The sequence below is a fragment of the Gasterosteus aculeatus genome, chromosome X (genome assembly GCF_964276395.1).
Source record: "Gasterosteus aculeatus chromosome X, fGasAcu3.hap1.1, whole genome shotgun sequence".
Classification (NCBI taxonomy): domain Eukaryota; kingdom Metazoa; phylum Chordata; class Actinopteri; order Perciformes; family Gasterosteidae; genus Gasterosteus; species Gasterosteus aculeatus.
This window is the reverse complement of record NC_135698.1, coordinates 20,091,811-20,106,670: the sequence shown is the minus strand read 5'-3', so window position 1 is coordinate 20,106,670 and position 14,860 is coordinate 20,091,811. Positions and strand designations below refer to the sequence as shown.

At 46.3% G+C, this 14,860-nt stretch overlaps 1 protein-coding gene across 1 annotated transcript in view; it reads right to left on the bottom strand.

Annotated features, from left to right (window-relative positions):
- Window positions 1–14,860, bottom strand: part of LOC120809565 (PDZ domain-containing RING finger protein 4) — an 87,582-nt gene that overhangs the window by 61,293 nt on the left and 11,429 nt on the right. The gene's annotated exons all lie outside the window — the stretch shown is intronic.

The following is a 14,860-nucleotide window of genomic DNA, read 5'->3' as shown; positions in this document are numbered from 1 at the left end:
CACACAAATGTGATTGGATATGCTCCCGCTGTGTTGGGGTTAGCTGCAGTTAAGCCGTAATTCGATTTTGAAACTACCACGGGCATCGAACGTTACAGTCACCTGGTTAAGATAATGTCAAGCGATATCATTAGGATAAATGGATCAACAATTCCACTATGGGACAAACAATACCTTTTTTTCCCTAATGAAAAAAGGCGAATGGATGGCTTTTTATTATTCTGCATTAAATCCATATCTCGACTCCATGTATTGCAGTGTGCAGCACAGCCAATAAAATAGAAAAAACATATGCATGAATAGCAGCTAAATGTGAAAAAAAAGCACCCACAAATTAGTGTTAATAAATACAAATAAATCACATATTAGGGAAACACATTTAGTTCAAATAATGGAATATACATCATGGAATATATTCTATGGCAGCCTGTAAGCATACATATGCTTACAGGCTGCCATACATTTGTGATGAAACTGCAAAAGTCCTAATTATGACGGACGGCTGTTCCTTTTAGTGACACCGCCTTATTTCACCAATAAGTCTCACCGGGCAAAAGGAGCTAAACGTCAGCCTCCAATCCTAATCAATGTGACGTTCGGGTATAGCTACTCTCAGCTATCGCGTTTGCAATCAAAGGTCACTCTAAGGACAACAGAAGTCTAATGCATTGTACGACACGCCAGGCGTATTTTATTATTTGATGAGAAATGCTGTGGAAATCAATAGTGTGTCTGGGAACACGGCACTATTAAAGCACCCTGAAATCCCACCTGGCATTTCTAAAAAATGCAATTTTCCATCTTTCTGCTTGGTTTTAAGACATCTGTACTGTAAACTGGCTAGACTATTGCAAATCAAGATTTATGATATTTAAAAAAAAATGTACACCAGAAATCTCCATCTCCATTTGTTGGTCAAACACGTTCAGGAGCTGCTGTAAATTGCTTCACCTTGCATGATGAGCCTGGTGTGCCTGTGGTAATGGAATACTCCAGGCAACACCAGGAGAGTAGATCCAGCCCTGGTTCATGGGCCAGTTTGTGTACTTCGGTAACACGTGCGCGGATTACTCAGGGGAAACAAAAAAGGTATCAGAAATTAATGACTGAAGAATATTGCATATTTTGGACATTCAAAATGTTAGTTGGTGGAAAAAAGGACGAGGGTCCGAGATGTCACACAGATTCACTGAAAGCAAGTGGAAGCGCTGGATGTGAGTATGCATCATTCACTCTGAACAACAGTCATCACCCTGTAAGTGGTGGACAGGGAACAGAGCATTGGTGGATTGTGTCCTTTTTACGCCACTTTATGCCACTTGTGTTACATAAGTTTGAATAAGAGTGATGACGGGTCAGGTTGTTTATGCTGAGTTTTTGTGTTCTTGTTTGTTTGTATATCTATGTAGGATTGAGAGCAACGTGTAACCGGAGACAAATTCCATCTGTGTGTAAACATGTGAGAGACCAATAAAGCAGATTCTGATTCTGAGGTTGTACGAAAAAGAAGTTGATGGAAAAATGGATCGGTTTTTCATATGGAAAATACTGGCTTTATAAGAAGTCATAAAAAGCCAACTCACCTTTTAGAGTTAAAATAAACAACACTTTAATAGAAATGCAGAAGGCCTGCAGGTAAAACCACTTATTTTCCCATTGTGACTTATGACACTAATATAAATTTGACACAAGCGTCCATCCACCACACAGCAGAGACCTCTATAACGACACGTGGAGAAAATAATAACTCCATTTTCAGGATTGTTATGATCGATATGTAATCCATTTGAGCAGATGGAGCATGCGGGACGGGGGCGACGGGTTGTCTGGTTATCTCAGAAACACAACGGCTGACCTCAGAGCAGCCTGATTGGCAGCCGCTGATGGAGCGCGCCGCGATAAGACGCCGGCATCGGTGGCCCAAGCGCCACCTCCCACTGACCCTCCATTATTTCTGCCATCAACTTTGGCGCAGTGTTGATCCCCCCCCCCCCCCCCCGATAAGGACGGGAACATCACAGCGGTTTTTCCCACTGGGATTGGATGGAGGACACAAACGGAGGAAGAGGCACCCAAACAGAAGGGGCGGAGCAGCGCAGGCCGAACCTCTTGTGTCTGCATTTATTGGCTCATGAATCAATATGGCTTTCCTTATACAAAAAGGGCCGGCTGTCATGGAGAGTGAGTATCTATCACGTCCACCTGGAGCCGGAGTGCAATGGCAAGGTCGCCGCGCAGAGCCCCCCCCCCATTGGTTTGTGACAAGAGGCTGAATGAAGGGGATGACAGCCGAGCGATATGAGGAATATAGATTCATATAACTCATCTTGTACACGACCAACGGCAATGGCCCTGATTATAGGGGGTGATTTAGTGTTTTACCAGCGCAGGGCTCATAAACCTCGGGGCACAGGACACTGCATATGGTCCCTGGTTAATGTGGATTCTTTTGCACCATTAGGTCTGTTTGCTGACCTGCAGATCTAACGCGGGGTAATAAAGTACGGCGTGCTTTATTAAGCGTGCAGCGGAGATTCAACAATATTTGCTGAATGCACCGTATGCAAGGATTAGTCAAGGACTCTTATTCAGGTCAGAGAGACGTTCCTCTTTTTTTATCCGAGAACAGATAATCAATTGTGTTTTATTCTTGTGGACAGTCAAAAGTCCAACTGGGGCCTAAATGTCCAAGTTTATAACTTAATATGTAAGTCACAGTACTTCCATGACCTGAAGTTTCCTGGGTACTCTCATAATAAACACTTAGAAGGGAATAGACTGTTTAGACAATGTAATATAAAAAACACAGGAAATTGATGTGAAACGAATTTAGTATGAAGACATGACCGAATGAAAGAATAATAACTTAATCAGAATTAAAAATAAATGTGCTGTTGACCTCAACACTAATGTCCTATGATAGCTTTACCCCCGAAAGTCAGCTCGTCTTTGTTGTAATGCACATTAAAAGTGTTATCCGTGGCTTCAAGAATGTGTGTGTGTGTGTGTGTGTGTAGGACGTCTTATACAACTCTTAAAGAAAGCATTATATATATATATATATATATATGGTAATACATTAATTCCTGATCCTGATCATATATATAGAATGCAAACAGGTAACTGGGGATTCAAGCTGCACACTGAGCTCTTGTCAAACATTTAATATTGGAGGAGGAATCAGATGCTCCAATGAAAAAAGTGACAAGCTGAGCCCCTGACGCCCTTTCACACTATACTGTACTACTTCCATTCATGTGTAATATTTCTCTTAAGTGATCCATTTAATGAATTTTCTGACTTCTGTAGGTAATGTATTTTAATGGAAGCGACCTGAGGGAATCCTGCAGCATCGCAGAAAGCCCACAGGGAACGCTGCTCAGGGGCAAAGAATGCTGGGAGAAGTAGCGTGCAGTAGGAGAGGCATATAAAAGAAAGAAGAGATGCTCCATATGCATATCCAGATGCATGCATCTGTAGTAAGGCCCACAGCAGTGAAGACACTCTGTGTGTGTGTGTGTGTCTGAACTGGAAATCAACCATACATGGGACTTACTATAAACAGGCTAACTAGTGACCAGAAGAGGTGACGTCGGTCTACAGCACGGAAATATTAAAACAAGCTCAATAAAGTCCATAACTGGGAAATCGGACCACTTAACAGCTCAAACTGAAGCAGCTCATCAGAATGCTGCACTCATATTCCAATATTCAGCTGGTGAGACGTCGCTCGGGTTCATCAAAGAGGGTAAAGAAACAGTCCTGCTCCAGTATTTCCATTCTTCTGGAGGTGTGTGCTCATATCGGGGTAGTACACCTCCCTCCCTCTGACTGTAATTAACTGTCAGGACCCGTGTGGGGGGGAGAGGTCCCATGTCAGTGTCAGGGTGGTTAATGAGGAACCTTAAAAGGTGTTTGGAGGGAACAAAGACCAATCTACCGCGGCAACCACCGCGACGGCCGGAAACACCGGCTCTGATTAACTTCAATTAAGGAAGCTGTGGAAGACGACCCCGTGTTTTTTTATGTTAATGCCCTCCCCAGGCTGATGGATTATAGAGAGCTCCGTCTCTTCCTCCCCCCTCTGCGATAGGATCACAGTCCACCGGCAGAAAGGAGCGGAAATCAAAACGCATGGCTGCTTGTCTCCTCCTCTGCGACATGCGGCTTTAGCATCGGTAATATTATTACACACATACACACATACATGTCAGTGATATTGCTTAATTGCAACGCTGTGGACATGAGATGGTATCACCGGCTTTTTCGGCTACTATCTCATTAGACATCAATGAGGTGGGATATTAGAATATTTCATACACTCCGAGCCTACTCTCCACTTTTCATCCACTCTTTTCCCCCCATTGTTCCCACTGTGGTTTCAGCGCTATCATCTTCTATTAAAGGTCTTGTTTACAAGGTTTTTTGCCGCCTCTCTCGCTGCGTGGGACTCTTTTCACTCCTCACCCCCTTCTTTTCCACCTCAATCCCACTGTTCTCTGTGAGTTCGAGCACCATCGTAATGAAAAAGAGTGTGTGTGTGTGTGTGTGTGTGTGTGTGTGTTGGTCCTTGACGGTGGTGAGCAAGTAAGAAGTCACCGTCTCATCCTGCTCGCCTGATTGCCGACTGCTGCGACACAGTGAGACGGGACGGCTCGGTGCCAGCCCTCCTGACCCCACCCCGGAGATCCCCCCCCCCCCCCAGCCAATCAGCGCTCTCATCAGCCGCTGGGAGAGACAATCAGAGGGAACGAAACCACAGGTAAACATAGAAGAGGCAGGGGGAGGGGGACGGCGTCGGGAGGGTTGGGGAGGAAACAGCGTGAAATTAAGCATTTTGAATGAGAGTACCAAAAGAGAGGTATTCAAAAAAAAAGGAGAAAATGAGAGACTGGGAGTAAATCTCATTAAGCCGAATAGATTATTGCACAAATATGCATCCAACTAGGGGGGCAATTGAAAATCAAGAAGGAGCAGCAAAACAAACCAGACAAAAAGCTCAGTTGCCATCGAATGCAAGCAGATGGCTTTGCAATATTGGAAAACGAAAGCAATCTAATCCTCATTTTAAGACCCTGGTCCCTCTCCCATTCATGGAACACTACAGCAACGGGAAACCCAGCTGGATGTTGCCGTTGTACTAGTCTCCGCAGCCACGGCTACCCAAAGTAATCCACTTTATATCTTCTAACCTTCCCGCTCATCCGCCCGCCGAGCATCATTCCCCTGCCCGGTAACACCACAGATCCGTCTCCTCCTTGGCAAACCCATGGCAACCCCTGGAAATCTGATTTATATGTAAAAGGTAGCCGGCCTACTCACTCATGAAAGTGGAATTTTCAATTAAATGAATAGCAGGCACGGACCACGGGTGCAGCCTCTGCAATTTTGAATAGAGATTATTTAGACAATAATATTGACTTTGATGAAGTCAATAAAAACCCTGTGATGCGTTTTTTTATTATCTTCTCTTCTCCCTCTCATCACACTGAAGGTTTCGGCAGCTTGAGACCAGGAGACAAGGCTCCAGAGGCAGAAGGAACATGGCTGCGCTCATTAAACCGAACATTTTACACAACTAAACTAAATTCCTGAACTTCAGAGGGCCAAATCAATAAGATTATGCTCGAAAGACGAAGCCCAACACACTACTGTAGTGTGTTGGTTCATATTCCAAAACTAAAAAGAATCCGGGAGTTTTACGCCTTACGGTCCCTAAGCAAGAGACTCCGCATAGGCTCCCTCTGGGAATGTCTCATGATGTGTTGATTTCTGACATGTTGAAGAGCACCATTCAAACTACATAATGATATTGATATGCTTTTCCATATTTGCAGTGTAGCCTCCAAAGGACAAAACACATATTTGCAGTCTCTTACATCTCTTACATCTTTCCATACATAAGCATAAAGGGCAAACCAATGACATTTCCATTGCCGACAAGTGTTATTTCTCCGAGGACTCAAACATAATACGACCCTTAAATTCTTAAATGAAATCTCCCGTTTCCTTGCGTCCCTTCTTTCAGGGCAGCGATGGGAGCGGGTTCCTCTGATGCAACACGCTCGGGTTGAGCCTCAGACTACGATAGCGAAGACAATTGAAGGATAGTTTGTGACGTTTGTGAAGATCTGATGTCTTGGAAATGGAGTGACGGGACTTGTGCATCGGTCACCGGGCTCGGGTGGAAGGTTTTAAGGGAAAATTGGATCATTTCAAAAATGGAACGGTGAAGCGGTCTCGTCCTTTCTCGGTCTCGAGACGAGAGGGGGGCTCGACAGAATCATTCTTTACATTGATTTCGGAGGACCTGAGAAGGGAATGGCTTCCATCAGCGGCGCTGATGGCGAACAAAGACTTCTTCGGGCTGCGCTGCCTACGAGCAGAGATAGATGTTGGACTCCTCGCTGTGGGATCGTAATGATCTGCAGCCGTCACTCTCCCATATCTCTTGTGGTACACGAGGCCCGGTGACACACTCGGCGCCCTGGTCCATCAGTCAGAGCACTGCCGTATGTTGTGTTCAGCATTTCTCTGCGGGTCACAATTATGGCGTTTTTTGTAAACAGCGCTGCGAAAAAACAGCTTTATTATCCACCAGTTCAGAGTCTTTAGTGACCGAGATTACCGTCGACGTAAATGTGGCAATTTATCAAACCCAAGAGGATTAATTATGTGTATCTCTTAATCCTCAAATGAAACGGTGTGCACGCCCCTACAGAAGCGGTTTTGTCAATAACGAGGGGGGGGGGCTCTCTCTCAAACGGCCAGCACTCACGTTAGCTGTTAATGTGAAATCTCTAAATATGAACACCCTCGCCCTCTCTTAGCTACACAAACGAGCGCTGCCGTCTTGCCAACGAGCTGAAGGGTGAACCTCCCACAGACCCGCAATTACTGCCTTTCCCATTAAAAACCAAGAAAAAACCCCGTCCCCGTCTCAGCTGCAGGAACCCAATGAAATACAAACATGAGCTTTAACGGGAACCTTTGGCCACGGCGTCCTTATTAGCGCAGCGTTCGCTCCCCTCTGTCTCCACATAATATCAGTAAAGCCGGCAACGGAATGATGCCATCCATTAAAAACATATCCATCTCAATTATGCCGTGTATTAGGGCCATCGCACTTGAGCTATTTTGCAAGCCTCCATTCAGACTTATGATAAAACCTGGCACAGTAATGTAATGATCCACACACTCCACAGATGGTGAATGGCCATGCACTATCACTGATTGCCTAATTAAAACGAATTCCAACATAACATCCATATTACTTTACATTATTTTGCTTCCATGCAGCAGAGCGTGCACAGCAGCATCAATTCAATCATAATAATCCACTGATTCTGCAGCAGCATGAGGAGAAAGTCTCTAACAGTCTCGATGTGTTCGCATTGGCAGGCTGCTGAGGAACCAGCACTCTCCCAGCAGCGTGCAAAGACAACTCCAGCAACAAACTTTAAGAGTCCCTGCCTGGCACGTCAAGGTTAAGTTCAGTGCATGTCCGTCCAGTTCCTCCCTGGCCACCCGCTCCCATTGATTTTGATTAGCCACGGCCCCCCTGCCCCCTGTTGTCATGACAGCCCCTCAGATGTCTCCATGTCAGCGACGGAGCCATCCGTCAGCCTGCAGCGTTGTGGAGAAAAAGGGTGCTGACGCGCCACCTCTGTGTCTGATGGATGGAGCATCTGCTGAGGGAGGCCGATCCCTCCGGATCCGCTTATAATCAGCTGGACCCCTTCTGATCCTCCACGAGAGCCCCCGACTTCACATCTATCCGTGCGAAATGTCAGATAGGAGATTTGTTTGTGTAACGTATAGCCCGTGTATGAGGAGCTCTTTCTGAAAAATGACGGGTCTTCAACCAGGTTAAGTGCATTTGTCTCACGTTTTGTGGTACATTTCAATGCGTATTTAACCTCGATAGCGACGGCGCAGCTACATCGGCTGAGAACAGACACATTTGACACATTGCAGCAAGAGAAGGCGGTGCAGGGTGTGTGTAGGGGATGTGAAATCACAAGTGCTATTGTATTTAAATCGTCTTGAGGTGCAACTCGAGCCCCCAAACCCTCCTCAAGAAGACGGAGCATTTATCAGAAAATTGCTCTTGCTTAACACATTTGACCGTCCACTACCAAGCATCTCCACACACCGAGACGCTAACACCCCTATTGTGTTCGTGATTACCTTTGCTTCAATTTCCTGCGATAACACAATGTGGTCATACATCTGGAGACATTGCAAGCTGTTAGCAGTGGGAATGGAGATTAGGGCTTGCGTGTCCCTGCAGGATCTTATCGAATTTTACATCCGGCAGGTGCCGTTTGGTCTTTGGTGATCCAAACCTCCATCACCTCAAGCAACAACAGCAGGAGGCTTCCTCTGGCAGGAACTTCCAGCGCCTTTGGCCGAAATAGACCATAACTACCATTGGCGCTGCTGGAATTAAGTAGCTACAGATGAGCGGGAGGAAGTCATCCTTTGCCATAATTCATGTTGGTTATAGCTGAGCCAGCGGCGTGGCACTAAGTCTGTTAATGGTTCTTTCACTTTCCCAGAAAAATGATGGATTTCCGTGAAATTTGGAACAGACACCTTTTTTTTTTGTCCACCGAAAGGATGAATTGAAATCTTTCGTCTACAACAGCTATCAAGATAAAACTGTAATATATCTTTGCATTTGATCCCATACGAGGCAACTAACGGCATTCCCATCAGCCTGAGGTGCGCTTTGTGCTTAGTGCCAGTTGTACAACATTAGCATGCTAACACACCACTGTAAAAGGACAAAAGCCGCTGACATTAGAATTGAAGTGAATTGAAGTGCAGCCATAGATAACTGCAGGCACGGCTGGGGGCTCTACAGCAATTCTTTGATTAAGTGAATAAATCTCTTCAAACTACACAGATAGCGAGCTCATATACATTCGGTACCAACAGCGAGTGGGCAAGTGAGCTCTTGTTCTCATGCGTCGCCTGGATGCCTCTTGAACTCTCAGTGGCTTTCCCTCAGATCCGGGTCGCAGGCCTTTGTGGCTCTGTGAGTCGGCCTCTCTTGTCTTTCCATAAAACCTTAAGTGAGCCAAAATGTCTTCCATGAAACGTGTCGGTTCAACAGCTTTATCTCCCTGGCTGTGGAAATGTCCAACGGGAGAGTTTCATTGGCACTCTGTCAAAGTCTCTCGTAAAAACGGCCAATAAAGCTTTACATGATGCGTGAAATCATCTATTTATTACAAATGTAGTTACACTGGTCAAATCAGAGTTGATTTCTCTAACCCTTTGCGAATTGCTGAGCGATACGCAGGTATCACACTTATTCAGGAGTTTAAGAGAGCGGTTAACCTCCGTGATTTGAGCGACCAGGCCTCAGATCATGAAAAACAAAAACCCACACTAGTGACGTCAGGACCAGATCATAAGAGGCATCAATAAATAATTACATTTAAATGTTTCTTAATGACTGGAGTTTGCTGACTTGGGCCGATGTTTATGGCCTCTGATGAAGGTGCACGCACAAGGCATCCATAATACAGAATGTCATAAAAGTCCGGCCTGTTAATGGCTCTCAGTGCTCCGACTGCCACGATAACAACATCCTCAATTACACACTGACGACATGCTACAGCTAGATATGCAAACACGCCGCTATTTCCTTTCAAATGTGTGCGGCCTCAGCACGGCAGCCAGGCATTTATTAGTTATCGTAATTATACATTTTATGGCGCGGCATTTGGGGGAACAGCACTTACTTTTTGATGAAATAGAAAATAGTTTTCCCAAAACGCCGACAAACCCCTATTTCTTCGCCTGCAGCTATCGAGCCGTGCAGATCGTTTTGTTAGGTGTAGATATTCTTCGTAAAGACATAAAGCTGTTGGAGAGCGTGAACTTTGACGTCCGTCAGAGAAACAGGAGATTGAGATTGAATGTTTTGGAGGTCGTAGGTTCAACGCCGTCTGTACCACAAACAAAGTAAACTCACCCTCCTGGAAATGGAAGAAATGTTGTATCAATTGATACATCGATCAATGTATCAACAAACTAAAGAACTCTTAAGCAGCTATTTATTCATTAGTAAGTGAATAACCGCTAAATGCATGTAGCCACATGCACGGCGCCGCGTGTGTTTGCGTGCACACCGCGTTTCTCCCTGAACCCCGACGCGACTGACAGACAAAAGCCAAACGTACGACTAAGGAAACAAAGAACGTTTAAACCAAGCGTGTTCGACATGGCGGCTGTGAGTGCGATGCTCCTCCGGGTGCACTGGCCTCTTATCTACGTGGCTGCCTTCTTAATTATTCATCAAGGTGTGTGTGTGTGTGTGTGTGTGTGTGTGTGTGTGTGTGTGTGTGTGTGTGTTTACGTCCGCAGCACAGGGACCTCTAAAGGCTTCGTGAAATGATGAGCGCTCCAAGACACATGAAACAGGTGCGGCGGCGCCCCAGCACAGCATGTGAGCGCGCACACACACACACACACACACACACACACTTGAGTGGGGTAAACAAACACACATGCACGTGTCACCTTTACACAACCGAGTGTTATAAAGCACAGGGGAGTGTGGCAGTCTGATGGTGTCACACAGGGAAGGGGTGTGAGGAAATAAGAAGACAATACGTACTGCTGCGGCTCACACACACACACACACACACACACACACACGCACACTGTGACTCGCACCACTACCTACAGAACAATGGGCCGTCTTTCTGCGGTCTGCTCTTTGGCATCAACCCGGGCCTCCAGTGATGGCGGCTGACAAGCCGAGAACGTCCCGTCACCTTCAAGCAGACACGCAGACATCTGCGAGAAGACGCAGGTACTCGGCTCAAACACCCGCGCGCTCCTTTCTTCCGGCATCGGAGAAATGGATCACCATGAATAATTAACACGGTGCGCTGGGACCAAAGCGCCACCATGCTGGAGATTAGCGGGGAGTGCAGAGGCGTGTTTCCGTTGAGGCACGACAACAACACAGTTTAAAAAAAAGGAAGCGACTTGCGAACGGGTATTGACTCGACCGCCCTCGTTATTTATGCACATGGACACAATTCATCAGGAGAAGTGGTCAAAGGAGGACAGCAACAGGACACGTCCACCAGGAAGGACCAACAGTGCACTTTAGATACCATCAATACAGCTGTAATAATCTATGACGAAGCATGATGACGGTGACAGAAAAAACTGTGAGTCATTTTTAATATATAATTATTAAAAATAAAATATATATATATATATATATATATATACACACACATAATAACAGGAGATACACATGACGAATAATCTGTTTTTACATCCAGCGAGGTCATTTTACAAGCAATATGGTCATTTCATGGTCATTTGGAAGACTGTCATTTTTCTGCTGTTTTTTTATACTGACAGTTGTTAATATTTTGTCCACTCAACAGAATTCAACAGCACCGCCAACGAAAGGCTCCAAAATGACCATAAGGTTGAAGCAACGTCGCTCTGATCAACATCAGATGAACACAAATGGAGCATTCCTACCTTCATGAAGGGAGAGTTAATTGCAGCGCTGCTGAATTAGTTTCAACAAAGTGGGAACCGCGTGCTTTAAACCGGTTATATACACCAGGCGTCCTTGGGGTCCTTGGAGGGACGAGAACACCAGCAGAGCTCATGCAGCTTCCCTGAGTTTTGTTTCTGCACTCTTCGGTTGTTCCATGGACATTTTTGGAGGTAATTATTGGCCTATTGGATTATGTTTAATGTTTAATGTTTCCGTCCACGAGCTTCTGAATGATCACAACTCGCCGAGAGACGTGCGCGTCCATCGCTGCGGGTCGGAGGAACTTTGCATTGTGACAGAAACACGTGCTGGGAGGATAAACTAGCAGCCTGCCTGCTTAAAGACACGAAAAGAGGTTACTCGCGCTGCCCACACTCTGCCAGCCCCCCCCAAATGCTGCTGCTGCTGCTGTATGGAAACGAAATGAACAGTAACCATGGATCGGCCCAGACAGCAGCCATCCATCAGCACAGTGACGGAGGCGAGTCTCCGCTCTATTGTGCCCCACTCGGAGCGTGTGAATGAAGACGGGTCAGATTTTGGACTCGGGTAGCTCTTTGATCATTAGGCACCCTCCCCCAGCACTACCCCAAAGTATATCAAGCCGCCAACCCAGTGGGCCCTCAGCAGCAGCGCCGGATGCTACAGACAAGTACTCCTCCCAGAGTAAACACACTCGTAAAATCCCCTCAGAAGAGCCAATTATGCCAGGAACCTGACGTCCCTCGCCGTAAAAGCTACGGGAGGCCGTAACTATCGGACAGCGCGTGAAATACGGCCAGTTGTTATCACTGCCCATTTGTGGCGATTAAAAGCCGCCCTGGAGACCTGTGGGATCGGCTGAGGAGGCCGCTCCGAATGCCTCGCCTCACCGTGTGGCACAGCTCCGGGACGTCTCCGGAGGGAGCTCCATGTGCCAAGCAATCCTCTGCGAACGCCTGATTTATCACCAGCCATCCACAGCTAATGTACCGGGCTCTCCGGCTCTCCTGGTTGGCCCACATTGATAGAAGCCTGGTTTATTATTATCTGCACTGGCATCGAAGACTGAGCAGCTTGTATTATTCATAAGATCACCCACATTTCCTCATTCAAACACGGGACACATTATGCAGAGTGCAAATGCCGGTCTGATTTATGGCCTTTTGTTGCGTACAAACACACACATTTATAAGATGGAGCAATTCTTTGAAATAATGAAGCTTCTTAATGCAGAAAAAAGAAAGAGATATAGACGGAGAAACTGGAGTGAAACTTGTGTGACTATGCCGCCAAAATGATGAATCACACTGCCTAAGCCTTGCAAGGCACCGAAAAGGGCTCCGTCCACAAGCAGCTGACTCGAGACAAAGAGAATAGCAAATTACAGAATCCCTCAGTACCATGCACGGAATGAGAGAGAGGAATAAAGTCGTACTGATGCTCATCTGCTACCGGCCCGCTGAATTTTAAGCACAGCGAAACACCGAATTATGAAAAAAAAAAAAGCATTGTCTCCCTGTTCCCCATTCCACCTATCCGTCTATTGGCTGAAGCCAATTACAAAGCCCAACAAAAATAAGGAGTAAAGCTGCCGTCTGCAACGGGGGGCAACTACTCACTTTGATTAGCCACCGGCTGCTCGCTGACATCGATTTTCACCCGTTGCTCTGTAGGGAGATAACATTTCCGTCACTCGTATGGAAGGAGCTTTCCAAAGAGACCCCAAATTACTATTGCGGAGGAAAGAATCGTGCATATGAACAAAAAGGGGGTCATGCAGAAAAATGTGAGCGCTTTCTTGCACACAAGCATTGTGTACGTCTCCAGCCTAAACAGACACACACACGCACATATTCACTCATTAGTAGCCTTCCGGGGTTTGAGGCTGTGATAGTCCAGGGCTATTGATTTCACACTGCAGCAGCACTCAGCGGTCATTTGCAGTGATGAGGGAAGACAATTGCAGCCAAACCGTGTGTGGCATTTATCAGGAGGCTAAGCGGAGGAAACCGGCGAGTGAAAGTCTATTGAAAGTTAATCAACAACCTGGTGCAGGTTAATGGGGGAAAACAACAGGCAAGTCCGTCATGGTTCTCCCAGCGGGTCAATCCGGCCCGGTGAAAGGGTGTTAAACAACTAGAAATCAACACTCCGGTGTGCCTTCTATCAATAATCTATTAGGTAGTCATTTGTGCCGATCAGAGCGACGCAACAGCGCACATGTGGAATGTACACCGTGAGGAGCTCGGCCTGCCGCTACGCGGCAGCTATATGATCCACTTTCTTACAAATGCACGGAACAGAAGCATGGTGCAGGACTAAGACGAGTCACACCGGGGGAGAAGACGAGAGATGAGGGAGAGCAGCACATCAGCAGCGAATCCTTTCAAGTATCTCAGGGACGGTGCTCCTCTGGCGATGTCCCACACAGAGGAAACCACGTCAGCCCAGTCAGTCAGAGGAGTGCGTCTTCAGGAACACTTCAGACGCATGTTTATTCATGTACGTGTGCAGTTTTTCAATCCAGACTTTGACCGATTCTCAGGTACAAATACATCAAAGGGGCAGATTAGCTCCACAGGATTTGAAGTCCCGATGGATCTAAATACTCAAAAGAAACAGGGAAACTAACAGGTAAAATAAGCTTGATAGATGTTTTCCTTGGAAACAGCATTTGACAAAACTGTCCCAACTCAGCCCGGCAAATATTTGATTTACTTTGAAAAGTAATTATAAATAATTAGATTTCAACCCATTTTTTATATTAGAAGCTTTTTGATATTCAACTCCAAATGATGTGTCCTCATGGAACACCACACTTATACCTGCTAAAGGGGCAAAAACAACATCCCATGCACACAGCAGTCAGATCCATCCTAATAATCTATTACCATCCATCCTAATTAGTTTAGTAACCGCAAATCACAGACCTCGCTGACATCTTCAGCAGGCTCCAGATAACTATGAGGCTGTGCGCTTCCTGCCATCTGGTGGTGACACTCCCCTGTTACGCCTCCCACATGCGTAACACAACACTCGGGATACAACTCGAGTGGTGGATACTGATCTCCAGCCGGTGCAGAGGAGAAAATATCCCCCATTACACTGGCTTTACTCACTCCCTCTCTGATCGGCCAATCAAACGGCACTTAATGAGAAACACGTGAGGGCAAAAACAATGTGTTCTCAATGTGGGGAGGCTGCAGCGAAGCCAGAGCCAACCTGGAGGGCCGACATGGAATCAGATTTGGGTGTGAGATTGGCGTGGCTCTACGGTGGCGCGGCCAGATGGAGGTCTGGTACCGACACCGGTGCTGTGACCTCAACGTGCTG